The following is a 19,410-nucleotide window of genomic DNA, read 5'->3' on the forward strand; positions in this document are numbered from 1 at the left end:
AAGTAACTGAAAAATATATTCTACGTTGAGTTGTACCACTGGCATACTTCCCTGTAGCTTGGTAACTGTTATTTACAGCGGTATTGTAAACGCGAATCCTGTTGATAGATCTATCGGGCCTGACAACCCCAACCGGACTGGACGACCAGTATTCAACGGTTGCACAGTACTTCGTTTCGTGACTACACTTGGTACGGTGTAGTAAGATTTCATAATAAAGGGAATATGCGACGTGATTAAATGTTAAGTATGGTTACCAAGTGCTCAACCACTTAGAATATTTTTATTAAACTGTTTATATACGAAATCTTGTGGTCTATATATATATATTGCTGCCGGCATTAAACCTATATCTCACCAACTTTATGTTGACCTTTTAAAACATGTCTATTCTCAGGTGATTACTAAAGCTTCCGCTGCATTATGTTGAATTTGAGCAGGATCTTGCGTACGCATATTTGTGTCAAAAATAAAACTGCATACCCAAGGATTTGTGTTGTAAAATATGCTCGAAATTGTGTTGTTATCATTATATGTAAAGTTTGTAAGTCGAAGATTATCGCTAAACGATAATCATCTTTATTTTGTCCAAAGCTTGTATCAAAAATAAGGATCATGGTTTGTAATGTATAATATATGCAGTTTTTCTTTAAAAAAAATGTCGCATATAGAGGTCAATACCTCGCAATGAAATCATACATTATCTAACACGTTCTTATGGTTAAGGACGGGTTATGACATGTGGTATCAGAGCGGTGGTCTTAGCGAACCAGGTTTGCATTAGTGTGTCTAACCGATAAGTCGTTAGGATACATTAGTAAGTCTGGACTTTGACCGGGTCTGATTTAAAAACCATTGCTTATCATTGTTGGTTAAAATTTATATGTAAATATTATGTAGTACTAATGGGTTAGTTGTTGTATGATAGATGTCGGGCTCAAAACTTGTTATCACATTCAGCGACTCCGAACCAGAATCTTCAGATGGTGTTCCAGTCATTAACCTATCCGATGACGAAAATAATATCTTTGGGGAAGACTCACAAATTCCGGATGAACCGACTATAGAGAACCCGGAAAGTGAACCCGAGGAGGAAAGTGAACCCGAGGAGGAAAGTGAACCCGAGGAGGAAAGTGAACCCGAGGAAGAAATACAGGAAATTACAAAAGACGAGTTCGAACTAGGAAAGAAACGAAAGGCTAATGAATTAGAAAATTCAAATCCCGAGTTTAGTAAGGATGATGTGGCACCAACTCCACTAGACACTACCACCCCTATTCCCGCTATTCCTATTCGTGCTGTCCCGGCATCCAGTTCTTCAGCCCCACAGCCAAAATATAGGCAGACAGCTAGGATAAGCGTTAGGCCATTCCTTGAACCTAAACGTCCTAGAAAATAGACCAAACGATGCGCTGCCGTATTAAACCATGGGATCATATAATGTTTTGTATAATATTATTAGTGTGGTTTGCTTAATGTTCGATATAAGATAAGCATATGTAAAATAGTGAAGTGTGAAATGCAATAATTTTCCATGGTTAAGTATTATTTAGATGGTAGTAATTGATTCTGTACTAAGCTATTAAGTATGGACATTAACGGGTAGGTACTACCCTAGATATAATTATAAAACGCTAATAAGAAGAAAAGGCTTTTATAATAATACCTGGTTCATATTATTAATAAGCTATAATGTACTGTAAATATACACTACATCTATAATATTCCATGTGAATAATTATTTTCTTTTCATTCTTATAGAAGAATATGGCGCGATTGAACCGAATGACGGAACAAGAAATCCAGGAACTCATCAATCAACGAGTGAACGACAGAATGTTATGGGTCGAGGCTGCAAGAGGTGCTGCAGTTAACCCAAATCCTCATGTGGGGTGCACTTACAAAACTTTTCAAGCTTGCAAGCCCTCATCATTCAGTGGAACAGAAGGACCGATCGGTTTAACCCGATGGATAGAAAAGATGGAGACTGTGTTTAAAATCAGTGGTTGTGTTGAAAAGGACATGACCAAGTATGCATCATGCACTTTACAAGATAGTGCACTCACGTGGTGGAAAAATTATGTGAAGGCTGTAGGAGGAGATGTAGCTTATGATACTCCATGGGAAGAATTCAAAACAATGTTAATCAACGAATATTGTCCAAGGAACGAGGTTAGGAAGTTGGAAGATGAATTACGAAGTCTGAAGGTTGTTGGTACTGAAATCACCAACTACAATCAGCGATTCATGGAATTAGTTTTGCTATGTCCTGAATTGGTTCCAACCGAAGAACGGAAGATTGAAATGTACAAAGATGGTTTGCCCAAAAAGGTCAAGGCAAACGTTACAGCATCGAAACCTAAGACAATTCATGAAGCTATAACCATGGCAAACGAGCTAATGGATCAGGTCATCATGGATAAGAAAGCATCCAATACTGATGTGAAGGTATCAGGTAACAAAAGAAAGTGGAATGGAAATTATGATCGAGGTAACCAACAACAATCTTTTAAGAAACAAGAAACCATACAAGGTACAGGTAGTGGTTCAAGCTTTGGTTACAAAGGACAAAATCCTTTATGCAACCGATGCCACAAACATCACTCTGGCTACTGTAATGTGGTATGCAACAAATGTAATCGAAAGGGTCATCTTGCTGAAGATTGTAGGGCTCTCGTTACAAATACAAATGGTACCAAGACTCCTGCCACCAATGCAAATAGAACTGCTTTGGCTACCATTACTTGTTATGGGTGTGGAAAACAAGGTCACTATAAGAGCCAGTGCCCGAATCCAGAGAAGAATATCGGACCTGCACGTGGGAGAGCATTTGTTATTAATGCTAGAGAGGCATGTGAAGACCCGGAGCTTGTTACGGGTACGTTTACCATTAATAACTTATCCGCATCTATTATATTTGATACTGGTGCTGATAGAAGTTACGTGTGTAGAAACTTTCATGCTAAATTGAATTGTTCATCATTACCTCTAGATGCTAAGTACATGATTGAGTTAGCTAATGGTAAACTAATTAAATCCGATAAAATTTGCCGTGATTGTAAAATAAATTTAGCCGGAGAAACATTTAAAATTGACTTAATACCCGTAGAATTAGGAAGTTTTGATGTAATAGTCGGCATGGACTGGATGTCCAAAGTAGGAGCTGAAGTTGTGTGTGCCAAGAAGGCAATTCGCATTCCTTGTAAGGATAGAATGCCGGTGATGATTTATGGAGAGAAGGGTAACTCAAAGCTAAAACTCATTAGTTATTTGAAAGCTCAAAAGTGCTTGAAGAAAGGGTGCTATGCTATCTTAGCACATGTTAATAAAGTCGAAAAGAAAGAAAAAGAGAAGTGCATCAACGACGTGCCTGTGGCAAGAGATTTTCCTGAAGTTTTTCCGGAAGAGTTGCCGGGATTACCTCCATTTAGATCTGTAGAATTTCAAATAGATTTAGTACCAGGAGCCGCACCAGTGGCTCGTGCTCCATATAGACTTGCACCGTCCGAGTTAAAAGAACTTCAGAGTCAGTTAAAAGAATTACTGGATCATGGATTCATACGACCAAGTACTTCACCGTGGGGAGCTCCGATTCTATTTGTTAAAAAGAAAGATGGATCTTTTAGGATGTGTATAGATTATCGTGAATTAAATAAGTTAACTATCAAAAATCGGTATCCACTACCGAGAATTGACGACTTATTTGATCAACTCCAGGGATCATGTGTTTATTCGAAAATCGACCTAAGATCGGGCTATCATCAACTACGTGTCAAAGAAGAGGACATTCCGAAAACTGCTTTTCGGACACGTTATGGTCATTACGAATTTTTGGTCATGCCGTTTGGATTGACGAATGCGCCAGCTGTATTCATGGACCTCATGAATCGAGTTTGTAGTCCGTATTTAGATAAGTTTGTTATCGTTTTCATTGATGACATTCTTATCTATTCCAAGAGTGAGCAAGAGCATGAGCAGCATTTAAGGTTGATATTAGAGTTGTTGAGAAAAGAACAGCTATACGCTAAATTTTCTAAGTGTGCTTTCTGGTTGAAAGAAGTGCAATTTCTTGGCCACGTTGTTAGTAGCAAAGGAATTCAGGTTGATCCAGCAAAAATTGAAGCCATTGAAAAATGGGAGACTCCTAAAACACCAATGCAGATACGCCAATTTTTGGGTTTAGCCGGTTATTATAGAAGGTTTATTCAAGATTTTTCCCGAATAGCTAAGCCGTTGACAGCATTAACGCAAAAAGGGAAGAAATATGAATGGACTTCTGAGCAGGAGAGTGCATTTCAATTACTGAAAAAGAAGTTGACTACGGCGCCTATTTTATCGTTACCAGAAGGGAGCGATGATTTTGAAATATATTGTGACGCTTCGCGACAAGGTTTTGGTTGCGTTCTTATGCAACGGAAGAAAGTTATTGCATACGCATCCCGACAATTAAAGATTCACGAGCGGAATTATACGACGCATGATCTAGAACTGGGAGCAGTCGTGTTTGCATTGAAGATATGGAGACACTACTTGTATGGGGTTAGATGCACTGTGTTTACTGATCATAAAAGTCTTCAACATATTTTTGATCAGAAACAGCTGAACATGAGGCAACGTAGGTGGGTCGAGTTAATAAACGACTATGATTGTGAAATTCGTTATCATCCCGGGAAAGCGAATGTGGTGGCTGATGCACTAAGCAGAAAGGAACGAGAACCAATTCGAGTACGAGCGATGAACATAAAAATTCGCATGAATCTCAACTCACAAATCAAAGAAGTTCAACGAGAAGCACTTACTAAAGAAAATATAGGAAATGAAATAATGAAGAAGTATGAGAAGCAACTCGTTATACGGGAAGATGGAATTCGATATTTTGCAAACCGTATTTGGGTACCGAAGTTGGGTGGATTAAGGAAGTTGATATTGAACGAGGCACATAAGACAAGATACTCGATACATCCTGGAGTTGGAAAGATGTATCAAGATCTTAAGACACATTATTGGTGGCCTAACTTAAAGACAGACGTTGCAACATATGTTGGGGAGTGTTTAACTTGTTCCAAGGTCAAGGCAGAACACCAGAAACCATCAGGGTTACTTCAACAACCAGAAATCCCAGAATGGAAATGGGATGGTATTACCATGGATTTCATCACGAAGTTACCAAAGACTGCCTGGGGATACGACACCATTTGGGTGATTGTTGATCGTCTTACCAAATCTGCCCATTTCTTGCCTATAAAGGAAACGGATAGAATGGAGAAACTATTACGATTGTATATAAAGGAAATTGTTTCAAGGCATGGAATACCTATTTCCATTATATCCGATCGTGATAGTAGATTTACCTCAAAGTTCTGGCAATCACTGCAGGAGGCACTAGGAACTCGTTTAGATATGAGTACCGCATATCATCCGCAAACCGACGGGCAGAGTGAAAGAACGATTCAGACTCTTGAAGACATGCTCAGGGCATGTGTGATCGATTTTGGAAACGGATGGGATAAGTATCTACCGTTAGCAGAATTTTCGTATAATAATAGTTATCATGCAAGCATTAAAGCTGCACCATTCGAAGCATTGTATGGAAGGAAGTGTAGATCTCCTATCTGTTGGAATGAAGTAGGAGATCGACAATTAACTGGTCCCGAGATCATACACGAAACGACTGAGAAGATAGTACAAATCAAGGAGAGATTGAAAACAGCCCGAAGTCGCCAAAAGAGCTACGCCGATGTCCGAAGGAAACCATTAGAGTTTCAGATTGTGGACATGGTTATGCTAAAGGTGTCACCTTGGAAAGGTGTAATACGTTTCGGTAAAAGAGGTAAACTGAACCCAAGATATGTAGGCCCGTTCAAGATCATCGAACGCATTGGACCGGTAGCTTATCGACTCGAGTTACCGCAACAACTCGCCGGAGTACACAATACCTTTCACGTCTCAAACCTTAAGAAGTGTCTTGCAAAGGAAGACCTCACCATTCCTCTTGAAGAAATCCATGTCGATGAGAAACTACAATTCATCGAAGAACCAATCGAAATCATGGATCGTGAAGTTAAACAGCTCAAGCAGAGCAACATACCAATCGTTAAGGTTCGTTGGAATGCTCGAAGAGGTCCTGAGTTTACTTGGGAACGAGAGGATCAGATGAAACAAAAGTATCCACACTTGTTTCTCGATGACGCAAAATAGGTACAATTTTAAAATTTCGGGACGAAATTTATTTAACGGGTAGGTACTGTAACGACCCGCACTTTTCCGATCGTTCTATACTTATGAGATTAATATTTACATAAATTAAACCTTACCAACATGATAAGCAATCCAAATTGTTGAGACTTATGTTTTTGAAAAGAGTTTTACACAACGTTTGACCGTCTAGTTTGACCGATGATATCACGAACTATACAATATATGATAATTATACATACATATTTAACATGATCTAAGGATGTTTTAATATCTCATTTTGTATTAATAACAAAAAGTCATAAGTATATTTTGAAACTACTAACTTAAGTTTTCAAAACAATAACCTACGTAACGTTATTTGACATAAATACTGATGATTTATAATGTTTATACATATATCGTATAAGTAATGTATTTAATCATTTTTAAAGGGCTTTTATACATAAAACAATATAAGTATATTTACAAAAGATAGTTATATTTGAATTCTCGTTCCGTTTCCTCAATAATCCTATACGTATATCTAGGGTACTATACACAGCTTCTAGAAGTATTTACTATTGGTATATACCAATAGAAATCTTCAATTATTGGAATAATATGTCATTCATGACATAATAAATTTTAACTTATCTTAGATATTTTCACTAAAAACCAAATTTTCAAGCCTATAAATAAGCACCATTTCTAACTCATTTTTACACATTCATTTTCCAAATTTTACTTCCAATTTTCACACACACTTGCAAGAACTCTCTCAACTTTTATTTTACTACTTCTTTCCAGCAACTTTACATTTTAAACTTGAGGTAAAAACTCTACTTCAACTCTTTTTCAATTCATATATTTAAAGCTATATATATAAGAGTTTATAAACTAGAACATAGTTTGAATGATTTCAAACTTGTTCGCAAACTAAATAGATCCTTCTAACTTAACTTTTAAAATACTTCAAGACCTGTAACATATCTTAATTATATGCTAACTTAACAAGGTATAACTTGGTTTTTCAAAGAACACCTTAAAAACTGAATTTACGACGTCGGAGTGCAACCGGGGGCTGTTTTGGGTTGGATAATTAAAAACCATCTTAAACTTTGAATTGGAGGTTTATTTTCTGGAAAAATAATTTTTACTATGAATATGATAACACATAAAAATTTCATGATTTAACTCAAAGTATAAGTATTTTTAGAAAAATAATCATTTGAGGTTGTTTACATGATGGAAAATGATTAACTTCATAAGTTTCACTAAAGTTTGACCTATGCCGTGTGATTTTGAATACAAACTAAGGTATTTACAGTTCATAGTCTTAAAGAGGGACTCGATCCAAGGAGATGGCAAGTTGAATCAACGAAAACGGAGTTGTAACGAAGAAACTATGACCGAAACAAAATCGGATATCCAAGACTAGTTTAGCCACGAAAATAATTGGGAAAAAATTAAATAAATCACATCTTTTTAAGTTAACATGATATTTTATATATATGTACTTATAATTCAATTTTATATGGTTCAGGATCACCCGTAAACAACACGAGAAGATTAATCATAAGATCCCATGATTGTACGCAACACGTCATTTGACAACACCGGTACTTTATGTACGCAACACGTCATTTGACAACACCGGTACCATGGGTCAAGATTAATCTCGACCAATACATATACGATGGGGTTTTATTTATTTCGTTGGGGGTTTTATTTATTTCATTGCAGGTATATTAAACATCTAAAAATGAACCATTAAAATTGAATTACTAACAACGAACTGCTAACTACGGACTAAGGAATTATTCAAAGTATTAAAAGTATAACAAGTATATATATGTGACGTTTGTTTAAAAAGAAAAGGTATTGATATATTATATATGGATAGGTTCGTGATATCAACCGGAGACCAAGTCAAATTATATATATATCTTCAAGACGAAAGTGAGTATATAGTCCCACTTTTAAACTCTAAATATTTCGGGATGAGAATACATGTATTTTATGTTTTACGATATGGACACAAGTAACTGAAAAATATATTCTACGTTGAGTTGTACCACTGGCATACTTCCCTGTAGCTTGGTAACTGTTATTTACAGCGGTATTGTAAACGCGAATCCTGTTGATAGATCTATCGGGCCTGACAACCCCAACCGGACTGGACGACCAGTATTCAACGGTTGCACAGTACTTCGTTTCGTGACTACACTTGGTACGGTGTAGTAAGATTTCATAATAAAGGGAATATGCGACGTGATTAAATGTTAAGTATGGTTACCAAGTGCTCAACCACTTAGAATATTTTTATTAAACTGTTTATATACGAAATCTTGTGGTCTATATATATATATTGCTGCCGGCATTAAACCTATATCTCACCAACTTTATGTTGACCTTTTAAAACATGTCTATTCTCAGGTGATTACTAAAGCTTCCGCTGCATTATGTTGAATTTGAGCAGGATCTTGCGTACGCATATTTGTGTCAAAAATAAAACTGCATACCCAAGGATTTGTGTTGTAAAATATGCTCGAAATTGTGTTGTTATCATTATATGTAAAGTTTGTAAGTCGAAGATTATCGCTAAACGATAATCATCTTTATTTTGTCCAAAGCTTGTATCAAAAATAAGGATCATGGTTTGTAATGTATAATATATGCAGTTTTTCTTTAAAAAAAATGTCGCATATAGAGGTCAATACCTCGCAATGAAATCATACGTTATCTAACACGTTCTTATGGTTAAGGACGGGTTATGACATAAACCCAAAAAGTGGCGTATCTGCGTTGGTGTCTTAAGAGTCTTCCATTTTTCAATGGCCTCAATTTTAGCTGGATCAACCTGAATTCATTTGCTACTAACAATGTGGCCAAGAAATTGCACTTCTTTCAACCAAAATGCACACTTAGAAAATTTGGCGTATAACTGTTCTTTTCTTAACAATTCTAATACCAACCTTAAATGCTGCTCATGCTCTTGCTCACTCTTGGAATAGATAAGAATATCGTCAATGAAAACGATAACAAACTTATCTAAATACGGACTACAAACTCGATTCATGAGGTCCATGAATACAGCTGGCGCATTAGTCAACCCAAACGGCATAACCAAAAATTCGTAATGACCATAACGTGTCCGAAAAGCAGTTTTCGGAATATCTTCTTCTTTGACACGTAATTGATGATAGCCCGATCTTAACTCGATTTTCGAGTACACACATGATCCTTGCAGTTGATCAAATAAGTCGTCAATTCTCGGTAGTGGATACCGATTCTTGATAGTTAACTTATTTAATTCACGATAATCTATACACATCCTAAAAGATCCATCTTTCTTCTTGACGAATAAAATCGGAGCTCCCCACGGTGAAGTACTTGGTCGTATGAATCCACGGTCCAGTAATTCTTTTAACTGACTCTGAAGTTCTTTTAACTCAGATGGTTCAAGTATATATAGAGCACGAGCCACTGGTGCAGCTCTTGGTACTAGATCTATTTGAAATTCTACAGATCTAAATGGAGGTAATCCCGGCAACTCTTCCGGAAAGACTTCAGGAAAATCTCTTGCCACAGGCACGCCATTGATGCTCTTCACTTTTTCCTTCGTTTCGACTTTATTAACATGTGCTAAGATAGCATAACACCCTTTCTTCAAGCACTTTTGAGCTTTCAAACAACTAATGAGTTTTAGCTTTGAGTTACCCTTCTCTCCATAAATCATAACTGGCGTTTTATCCTTACGAGGAATGCGAATTGCCTTCTTGGCACACACAACTTCAGCTCCTATTTTGGACATCCAGTCCATGCCGAGTATTACATCAAAACTTCCTAATTCTACGGGTATCAAATCAATCTTAAATATTTCTCCGGCTAAATTTATTTTACAATCACGTCAAATTTTACCGGCTTTAATTAGTTTACCATTAGCTAACTCAATCATGTACTTAGCATCTAGAGGTAATGATGAACAATTTAATTTAGCATAAAAGTCTCTACTCACGTAACTTCTATCGGCACCAGTATCAAATATAATAGATGCGGATAAGTTATTAATGGTAAACGTACCCGTAACAAGCTCCGGGTCTTCACACGCCTCTCTAGCATTAATAACAAATGCTCTTCCACGTGCAGATCCATTATTCTTCTCTGGATTCGGACACTGGCTCTTATAATGACCCTGTTTCCCACACCCATAACATGTAACAGTGGCCAAGGTAGTTCTATTTGCATTAGTGGCAGGAGTCTTGGTGCCATTTGTATTTGTAACAGGAATCCGACAATCTTCAGCAAGATGACCCCTTCGATTACAATTTTCGCACACCACATTACAATAACCAGAGTGATGTTTGTGGCATCTGTTACATAAAGGATTTCGTACTTTGTAACCTGAGTTCGAACCGCTACCCGCACCTTGCGTGGTTTCTTGTTTCTTGTTGGATTGTTGATGATTACCTTCCCACTTTCTTTTGTTTCCCGATGTCTTGACATCGGTGTTCTTATCCAGAATAATCTGGTCCATCAACTCGTTCGCCATGGTGATGGCTTCGTGAATAGTCTTGGGTTTCGATGCTGTAACATTTGCTTTGACATTTTTAGGCAAACCATCTTTGTACAGTTCTATCTTCCGTTCTTCGGTTGGTACCAATTCGGGACATAGCAAAGCTAATTTCATGAATCGCTGATTGTAGTTGGTGAGTTCAGTACCAACAACTTTCAGGTTTCGTAATTTAGCTTCCAACTTCCTAACCTCGTTCCTTGGACAATACTCGTTGATTATCATTGTTTTGAATTCTTCCCAGGGAGTATCATAAGCTACATCTCCTCCTACGGCCTTCACATAGTTTTTCCACCATGTGAGTGCACTATCTTGTAAGGTGCACGATGCATACTTGGTCATGTCATTTTCAATACAACCACTGATTTTAAACACAGACTCAATCTTTTCGATCCACCGGGTTAAACCGACTGGTCCTTATGTTCCACTGAATGATGAGAGCTTGCAACCTTGAAAAGTTTTGTAAGTACATCCCACATGAGCATTTGGGTTAACTGCATCACCTCTCACAGCCTCGACCCATAACATTCTGTCGTCCGCTCGCTGATTGATGAGTTCCTCGATTTCTTGTTCCGTCATTCGGTTCAATCGCGCCATAATCTTCAATAAGAATGAAAAAAAATAATTATTCACATGGAATATTATAGATGTAGTATGTATTTACAGTACATCGTAGCTTATTAATAATATGAACCAGTTATTATTATAAAAGCCTTTTCTTCTTATTAGCATTTTATAATTATACCTAGGGTAGTACCTACCCGTTAAAGTTCATACTTAATAGCTTAGTACGAAAATCAATTACTATCACCCAAATAATACTCAACCATGGAAAATTATTGCATTTCACACTTCACTATTTTACATATGCTTATCTTACATCAAACATTAAGCAAACCACACTAGTAATATTATACAAAACGTTATATGATCCCATGGTTTAAAACAACAGCGCATCATTTAACCCAAAACGTTTGTGTTCAAAGAAATCGCTTATAGGTTATCTTGACTGTCTCCCTGCGTTTTGGCGGAGGGGCTGAAGAAATGGATGCCGGGATAGAACTAATAGGAATAGCGAGAATAGGGGTGGAAGTATCTGGTGGAGTTGGTGCCACAACATCCTCTCTAAACTCGGGATTTGGATTTTCCAATTCAGTAGCCTTTCGTTTCTTTCCTCGTTCGAACTTGTCTTTCGTAATTTCCTGTATTTCTTCCTCCTCAGGATCACCTTCCGGTTCCTCTTCAATTGATTCATCCGGAACTTGTGAGTCTTCCCCAAAGATGTCATTTTCATCATCGGATAGGTTAATGACTGGAACACCATCTGAAGATTCTGGTTCGGAGTCGCTGAATGTGATAACAAGTTCTAAGCTAGACATCTATTACATAACAACTAGCATGTTAGTATCACATAATATTTACATATTAATTTTTAACCAACAAGAATAAGCAATAGTTTTCTAAATCAAACACGGTCAAAGTCCAGACTCACTAATGCATCCTAACAAACTCGATAAGACACACTGATACAAATTTTCTGGTTCTTTAAGACCAACGCTCTGATACCACATGTCATAACCTGACCTTAACCATAAGGACGAATACAATAACATATGATTTCATCGCGAGGTATTGACCTCTATATGCAACATTTTTCAAAAACTGCATTCGTTTTTACAATACAAACAATAGCTTTTATTACAAATACAAGGTTTAAACAACTTAATAATGATTATCGTTTAGCAATAATCTTAGACTTACAAACTTTACATGTGATAATAACAATACGACCTCCAACATATTTTACATTACAAATCCTCCGATATGCAGTTTTATTTTTGACACAAATATGCATACTCAAGATCTTGCTTAAATTCAACATGTTGCAGCGGAAGCTTTTAGTTATCACCTGAGAATAAACATGCTTAAAACGTCAACATAAAGTTGGTGAGATATAGGTTTAATGCCGGCAGCGTTATAAATATAGACCACAAGATTTCATATATAAACGTTTTAATAAAAATATTCTAAGTTGTTGAGCACTTGATAACCATACTTAACATTTAATCAACGTCGCATATTCCCTTTATTATGAAATCTTACTACACCGTACCAAGTGTAGTCACCGAAACGAAGTACTGTGCAACCGTTGAATACTGGTCGTCCAGTCCGGTTGGGGTTGTCAGGCCCGATAGATCTATCAACAGGATTCGCGTTTACAATACCTCATGTAAATAATAGTTACCAAGTTACAGGGAAGTATGCCAGTGGTACAACTCAACGTAGAATATATATTTTTAATCACTTGTGTCCATAACGTAAATCATAAAATGCATGTATTCTCATCCCGAAATATTTAGAGTTTAAAAGTGGGACTATATACTCACTTTTGCCTTGAAGGTATTTATCACGACTTGGTCTCCGATAGATATCACGAACCTAACCATATATATAATATATCAACATATTTTATTTTTAAGTAATCGTTATATATATATATATATATATATATATATATATATATATATATATATATATATATATATATATATATATATATATATGCTTTTAATACTTTTAATATTTTCTTAGTCTGTAGTTAGCAGTCCGATGTTAGTGGTCCACAATTAGTTGCTCAATAAAATAAATAAAGACCCCATCGTATTCGTATTGATCAGAATTAATCTTGACCCATGGTACCATGTTGTCAAATGACGTGTTGCGTACATAAAGTACCGTGTTGTCAAATGACGTGTTGCGTACAATCATGAGGTCTTATGATTAATCTTCTCGTGTTGTTTACGGGTTGTCCTGAAATATATAAAATCAAATCATAAGTAAGTATATATGAAATATCATATTAATTAGAAATATATGATTAATTTAATTTTTCTCCAAATATTTTCGTAGCTAAACTAGCTTCGCATACCCGATCTTGTTTTAGTCGTAGTTTCTTCATTACAACTCCGTTTTTGTTGGTTCAACTTGTCACTTCCTTGGATCGAGTCAAATTTTAAGAATATGAACTGAAAATACCTTAGGTTGTATTCGAAATCACAGGTTATAGGTCAACCTTTGGTGAAACTTATGAAAGTGATCATTTTCCATCATAAAAACAACATTTAATGATCATTTTTCTAAAAATACTTACACGTTGAGTTAAACCATGAAATTTTTATGTGTTAACATATTCATAAGAAATATAATTTTTCCAGAATATGAACTTCCAATTCAAAGCTTAAGATGGTTTTTAATTATCCAACCCAAAACAGCCCCCTGTTGCACTCCGACGACGTAGATTCAGTTTTTAAGGCGTTCTTTGTAAAACCAAGTTATATCTTGTTAAGTTAGCATATCATTATGATATATTACAGGTCTTGAAGTGTTTTAAAAGTCAAGTTAGAAGAATCTATTTAGTTTGCGAACAAGTTTGAAATCATTCAAACTATGTTCTTGTTGTTAAAATTTTATACCACAAAATAAGATAGCTATATGAATATGAATTGAATAAGATTATGAATAAGGTTACTACCTCAAGTTACTTGGACAAAGTTACTGTAAGAGATGAGAAAAATCCTAGAATCAAAAGAGTGGTGGAGTTGGATTGAAAGGTTGGAAGTAAACTTGTTTACTTGGAAGGATTTTTGAAGTGTTCTTGAATGGATTTTCTTATGATGATTAAGGGTTGTTGTTGAAGCTAGATCTTCATGGTTATTTGCTGAGATTGTGAAGAACACTTAAGGTTCCTAAGAGTGTATTTTTGGTTAGAGAAAATGTGTAGTAAAAATGAAAATGGAATGGAGTATAAATGGTGGTGAAAAGATGTATAAATTTGTAATATTGTGCAAAAGTCTTGTAATATGCCAAATTGATTAATCATGCATGCTAAGATCCAAAATTCGCTGACTCATGGCTGCTAATAAAGTGATTGTGATGTGTATATTCCAATAGTAAATACGTATAGAAGCTGGGTATGATACAGGTACATATACCCTAGATATACGTATAAAAATCTTGAGAAAACGGAACGAGGATTCAAATATAGCTATCTTTTGTAAATATACTTATATTGTTTTATGTATATAAATCCTTTAAAAGTGATAAAATACATATCTATACGATACATGTATAAGCATTATAAGTTCTAAGTATTTAAGTCGAAGAACGTCACATATAGTTATCGTTTTGAAAACTTAAGTTAGTAGTCTCAAAATATACTTATAACTCATTGTTATTAGTACACAATGAGATGTTAAAACATTCTTAGATCATGTTAAATATATAAAAATACATATATATACACAAACGTATAATTATCGTATGTTATATAGTTCGTGATATCATCGGTCAAATTGGACGGTCAAACGTTGTGTAAAACTCTTTTCAAAAACATAAGTCTCAACAATTTAGATTGCTTATCATGTTGGTAAGGTTTAATTTATGTAAATATTAATCTTATAAGTGTAAAACGATCGGAAAAATCCGGATCGTTACAAATTGCTTCAATATTTTTAATAACCTTTTCCGGGCATTTGAAGATAGACATTAGGTAAATACCAAGGCTCCCCATAACCCATTTCAAAAGTGTCAAACGACCACCTAAAGAAATAAGATTCGCTTTCCAAGACGCTAAACGGGTACTTTTGAATCAAATCCAACCAACTAGAGATTCGTTTCATATTCATACCAATAAGGACAAAAAGATATTTTGTTGGAAATGAACCCATTCTACAACCAGCTTCGGAAGCAACCATGTCGACCACATTCGGTTCAACACCCACACCAAAGACATGCGATTTGGAAACGTTTATTTTAAACCCGATACTAAATAAAAAACTTCAAGAATACGAAGAATACGTCCCAGTTCATGATTGTTCCATTCCGACATAATAATGACATCATCTGCATAAAGAAAATGAGATAGACGAAGGTTATGCTCACCTATTTTAATACCACGAATATATCTTGCCTCCATAGCATGTTGAAAGGCTAAATGAAGACCCTCCATCACAATAATAAAAAGGAACGGGCTAAGAGGATCACCTTAACTTAGACCCCTTTTGATCGTAAATTCACATGTCAGACTCCCATTGACTAAAACTGAGGTTCTAGCCGACTTTAAACAATCCAAAATCCAGTCACACCACATGGAATCGAACCCCAACGATTGCATCATGAACAATAGAAAATCCCAATTGAACGAATCATATGCTTTTTCAAAATCAAGTTTGAAAAGTAACATCTTACGGTCTTTCTTTTTACACCACGAAACAATTTCATTAAGCATCAATGGTCCGTCCAAAATCTGACGACCCGAAATAAAAGTTGACTGAACCGGTGAAATAATCTTATCAATAACATGTGCTAAACGGTCCGTTAGAAGTTTCGTGATGATTTTGTAAAACACTCCACCCAGCGAAATCAGGCGAAAATCTGATATGAGCACCGGATTTTTAACCTTGGGGATTAATGCAAAAAAGGCTGAATTAGCCCCACGAGGCATAATCGCCGAAGAAAAGAAAGTGCGAACATCTCGACATATGTCGTGACTAAAAAGGTCCCAAAAATGTTTGATGAACTTAAACGAGAACACACCCGGACCCGGAGCCTTAGAACTGCCACAATCCCAAACTGCCACTTTTATTTCCACATCATCAAACTCGCGCTCAAGAAAGGAAACGTCATCCTGTGAGAGTTTAACATTCGGGTTAATGCCATTAAAACTAGCACCTGTATCGACCACATCGAATTTACTTTTATAAAATTCAAAGAACTTATTCTTAATAGTAGTTGGATCCGAAACCCAAGAGCCATCAAGCATGAGACCATGAATATGTTGTTGATTCCTTTTATGCTTTAGAGATCAATGAATGAAATTTGTGTTCTCATCACTCTCCACATCCCATTTAATACGCGCTTTTTGTAATAGATCGAGAGACGTCAGCTTATTAATCTCTTCTCTGCACAATCACATTTGCACTAGACAACAAAGAATGATGTACTCGAATCCAGAATCTCTGCACAAAGAAACAATCAAACTCGATCACCGACTACATTACCTACCTCTAACAATCACATTTGCAAAAAAAAAAAAAAAAAAAGCCTCAATCTCAATAGTGGAGCCAGTAGAGGAGTTTAAGAATGATGAACCTCCCCCAACTGGCCCATCATATTCGATTTTAATAAGCTCTTAGCCCATTGCTATAGTGAACTATCTTTAATCCATAGTACAGAGCCCAAATAATTTAACACTCCAGTGGTTGGAAAGATCCATCAAGTCCATACTATTAAAATATTACACTAGTACTAGAGCACTCTTATTTTATTTTAAGTTTCACCAAAAAATTTTCTAAACGCGGAGTATTTCTTCGTGTTCATATGAAATACTATATTTAAATTCAAGAAACAATGTATATTAAGAAAAGTTTTTAAATGTGAATGATTTTAGGATTTAACTCTGTGTTTTAACAATATATTACTCCGTAATACGTAAAACACAATTGATTAGTCACTAGATAATTGAAGTCTTATTTTGACTTGGGCATTACAATGTTATAGCTATCAGCTACCCAATAATTTCTGGCTTCGCATTTGCTCAATCTCGATACCATGTTGCAATCAAATCCAAAATCTAAGTTTTAAAACTCATCACTCGGTGAATTAAATCAATCGCCGACTTTGATTACAAACGGTCTCAATCAATAACCGTTAAAACGCGACTGCCCTCATGTCGTGTCATTGCCGCGAAAGACAAATTTTTAGAAAGTTCCATATAACGTTTTATATATTTATTTAGATAACTCAATCAAAAGGCCTATTAGCTCCGCTGGTTAGAGCGTCTTGCTAGTAACGCGAAGGTCGCAGGTTCGAGACCTGCATGGGCCATTTTAATTTTTTTTTATGTTAAATCAAAATTAAACATTTTTATTAACGTCCCATATTTGATAGATTCATTTACACAATTGAGTTTCCCCATATATACATGTGAGACCCTATTTAACGCAGCGTGATCAACCCAAAATCACCACCTCAAAATTAAACATTTTTATTAACGTCCCATATTTGATAGATTCATTTACACAATTGAGTTTCCCCATATATACATGTGAGACCCTATTTAACGCAGCATGATCAACCCAAAATCACCACCATCACGCCACTATGGGGCGTGATGAAGGAAAAAAGCCCATGGCGTGATGAGTCCATCACATGGAAGAAAATGAGGGAAAGGCCATGGCGTGATGGGGTTTTTAGCCAATCACAATTTAATTAATTCTATTTATGATTAAATTAAATCAATTAAAATAATAAATAACTCCATCACACAACTATTATCCTCCGCCCTTACAAACTTTATCACGCCATCACTTCATTACATTTGACAACTCAGCATTATACCCTACAAAAATTTCATCACCGTTATATATGGTCTCAACTCAATTCAATTGAGTTTAATTTTTGTCCTTATACTTTATTGGGAGATCTGTGCATTGATTATTGATTGACCAGTATAAAATAGATACCGAATAATACGTCAAATGATTTCATGCTTTTGACATTCTGTTCTTAATACAATCACGAGTATTAACTCAATACGTCAAATACTTTCAAGTAACTAGTAAGAGCACCCATATAAGTAAATAAAAGGTTATAATAATAATTGGTTTAGTGATAAATTAAGGTTAGCATGGTGATAACGTATGTTTATTCTTGATTTAAGATAGGTTGGAATTAAATTGAAACATTTACATTTGTACTTGTGAAGCATATGTTAGATAATTTGTTATGGAGTTTTGTAGGCCGAATTAGATATAAGCTAATACGTTTAAGAAAGTTTCTCTCGAAGGACAGCCTGAGTTTAATGTTGTCATATTGAACATAAATGTCAAATTAAATTATACTATAAGGTTTGAATAGAAATCTCTTGTAAAGATATTAGTGCCATGACCTTCGAATGGTCTGAACTCTTGTAAAGATATTAGTGTCATGACCTTCGAAACTTTATCTATACACTTATATTTAGATCATATTCACATGATGAATTGTGGTCTATGTGTAACTCCTTTAATAATCTCATGTTTTAACGGATATATTCACTAGTTCTTGATAAACATGGAGCATAAAATATAAATATTTAGTGAAATAAAGTATTTTGTTATTCTACATCACCAAATTAAAGGGCCTATAAGTGTGGTGGACTGGTGGTACATAACAATTGACTAGTGGTTCAATTGCGAAGCTAATTCGCTTTGGGCTAAAATCATTAGGAGCATATGTGGGTTGGGGGGTCTTTTTATCTTTGGACTCTAACTTACATCTAAACTATTCAAGCACTTGGTCGAGAATTATCATTGCAGATAGAAAAGCTGATTCTTTTGGAATTCCCTTATTAAGATGATTTGAGACGGTTCCTCTACTTTCTTTTTGAAATGAACAGTGGACTGCTTTTGGTTTTGGACGCTTTGAGGACTTATTCTCAAGACTTTATTTTTTGGTAACTAACAAGGACGCTCAAGTTAAGGATCGAATTGAGTAGACTGGATCAAAGTGGTTGTGCATCTGGGATTCATGAAGATTGCTAAGTGGAAGAACTAATGCGGAACTGCTCGAAATAAGTGATATAATTCGCTCACTTCCTCCTCCTGAAAGGCCTTCGGATT

The 19,410-nt window shown here is 35.6% G+C and overlaps 1 non-coding gene across 1 annotated transcript; it reads left to right on the forward strand.

Annotated features, from left to right (window-relative positions):
* The first annotated feature begins 17,561 nt into the window (after window positions 1–17,561).
* Window positions 17,562–17,635, forward strand: TRNAT-AGU (transfer RNA threonine (anticodon AGU)). Its single transcript has one exon. It is a non-coding gene; the product is annotated as a tRNA-Thr (tRNA).
* The last annotated feature ends 1,775 nt before the right edge of the window (window positions 17,636–19,410 follow it).

The sequence above is a fragment of the Rutidosis leptorrhynchoides genome, chromosome 2 (assembly GCF_046630445.1).
Source record: "Rutidosis leptorrhynchoides isolate AG116_Rl617_1_P2 chromosome 2, CSIRO_AGI_Rlap_v1, whole genome shotgun sequence".
NCBI classification, from domain to species: domain Eukaryota; kingdom Viridiplantae; phylum Streptophyta; class Magnoliopsida; order Asterales; family Asteraceae; genus Rutidosis; species Rutidosis leptorrhynchoides.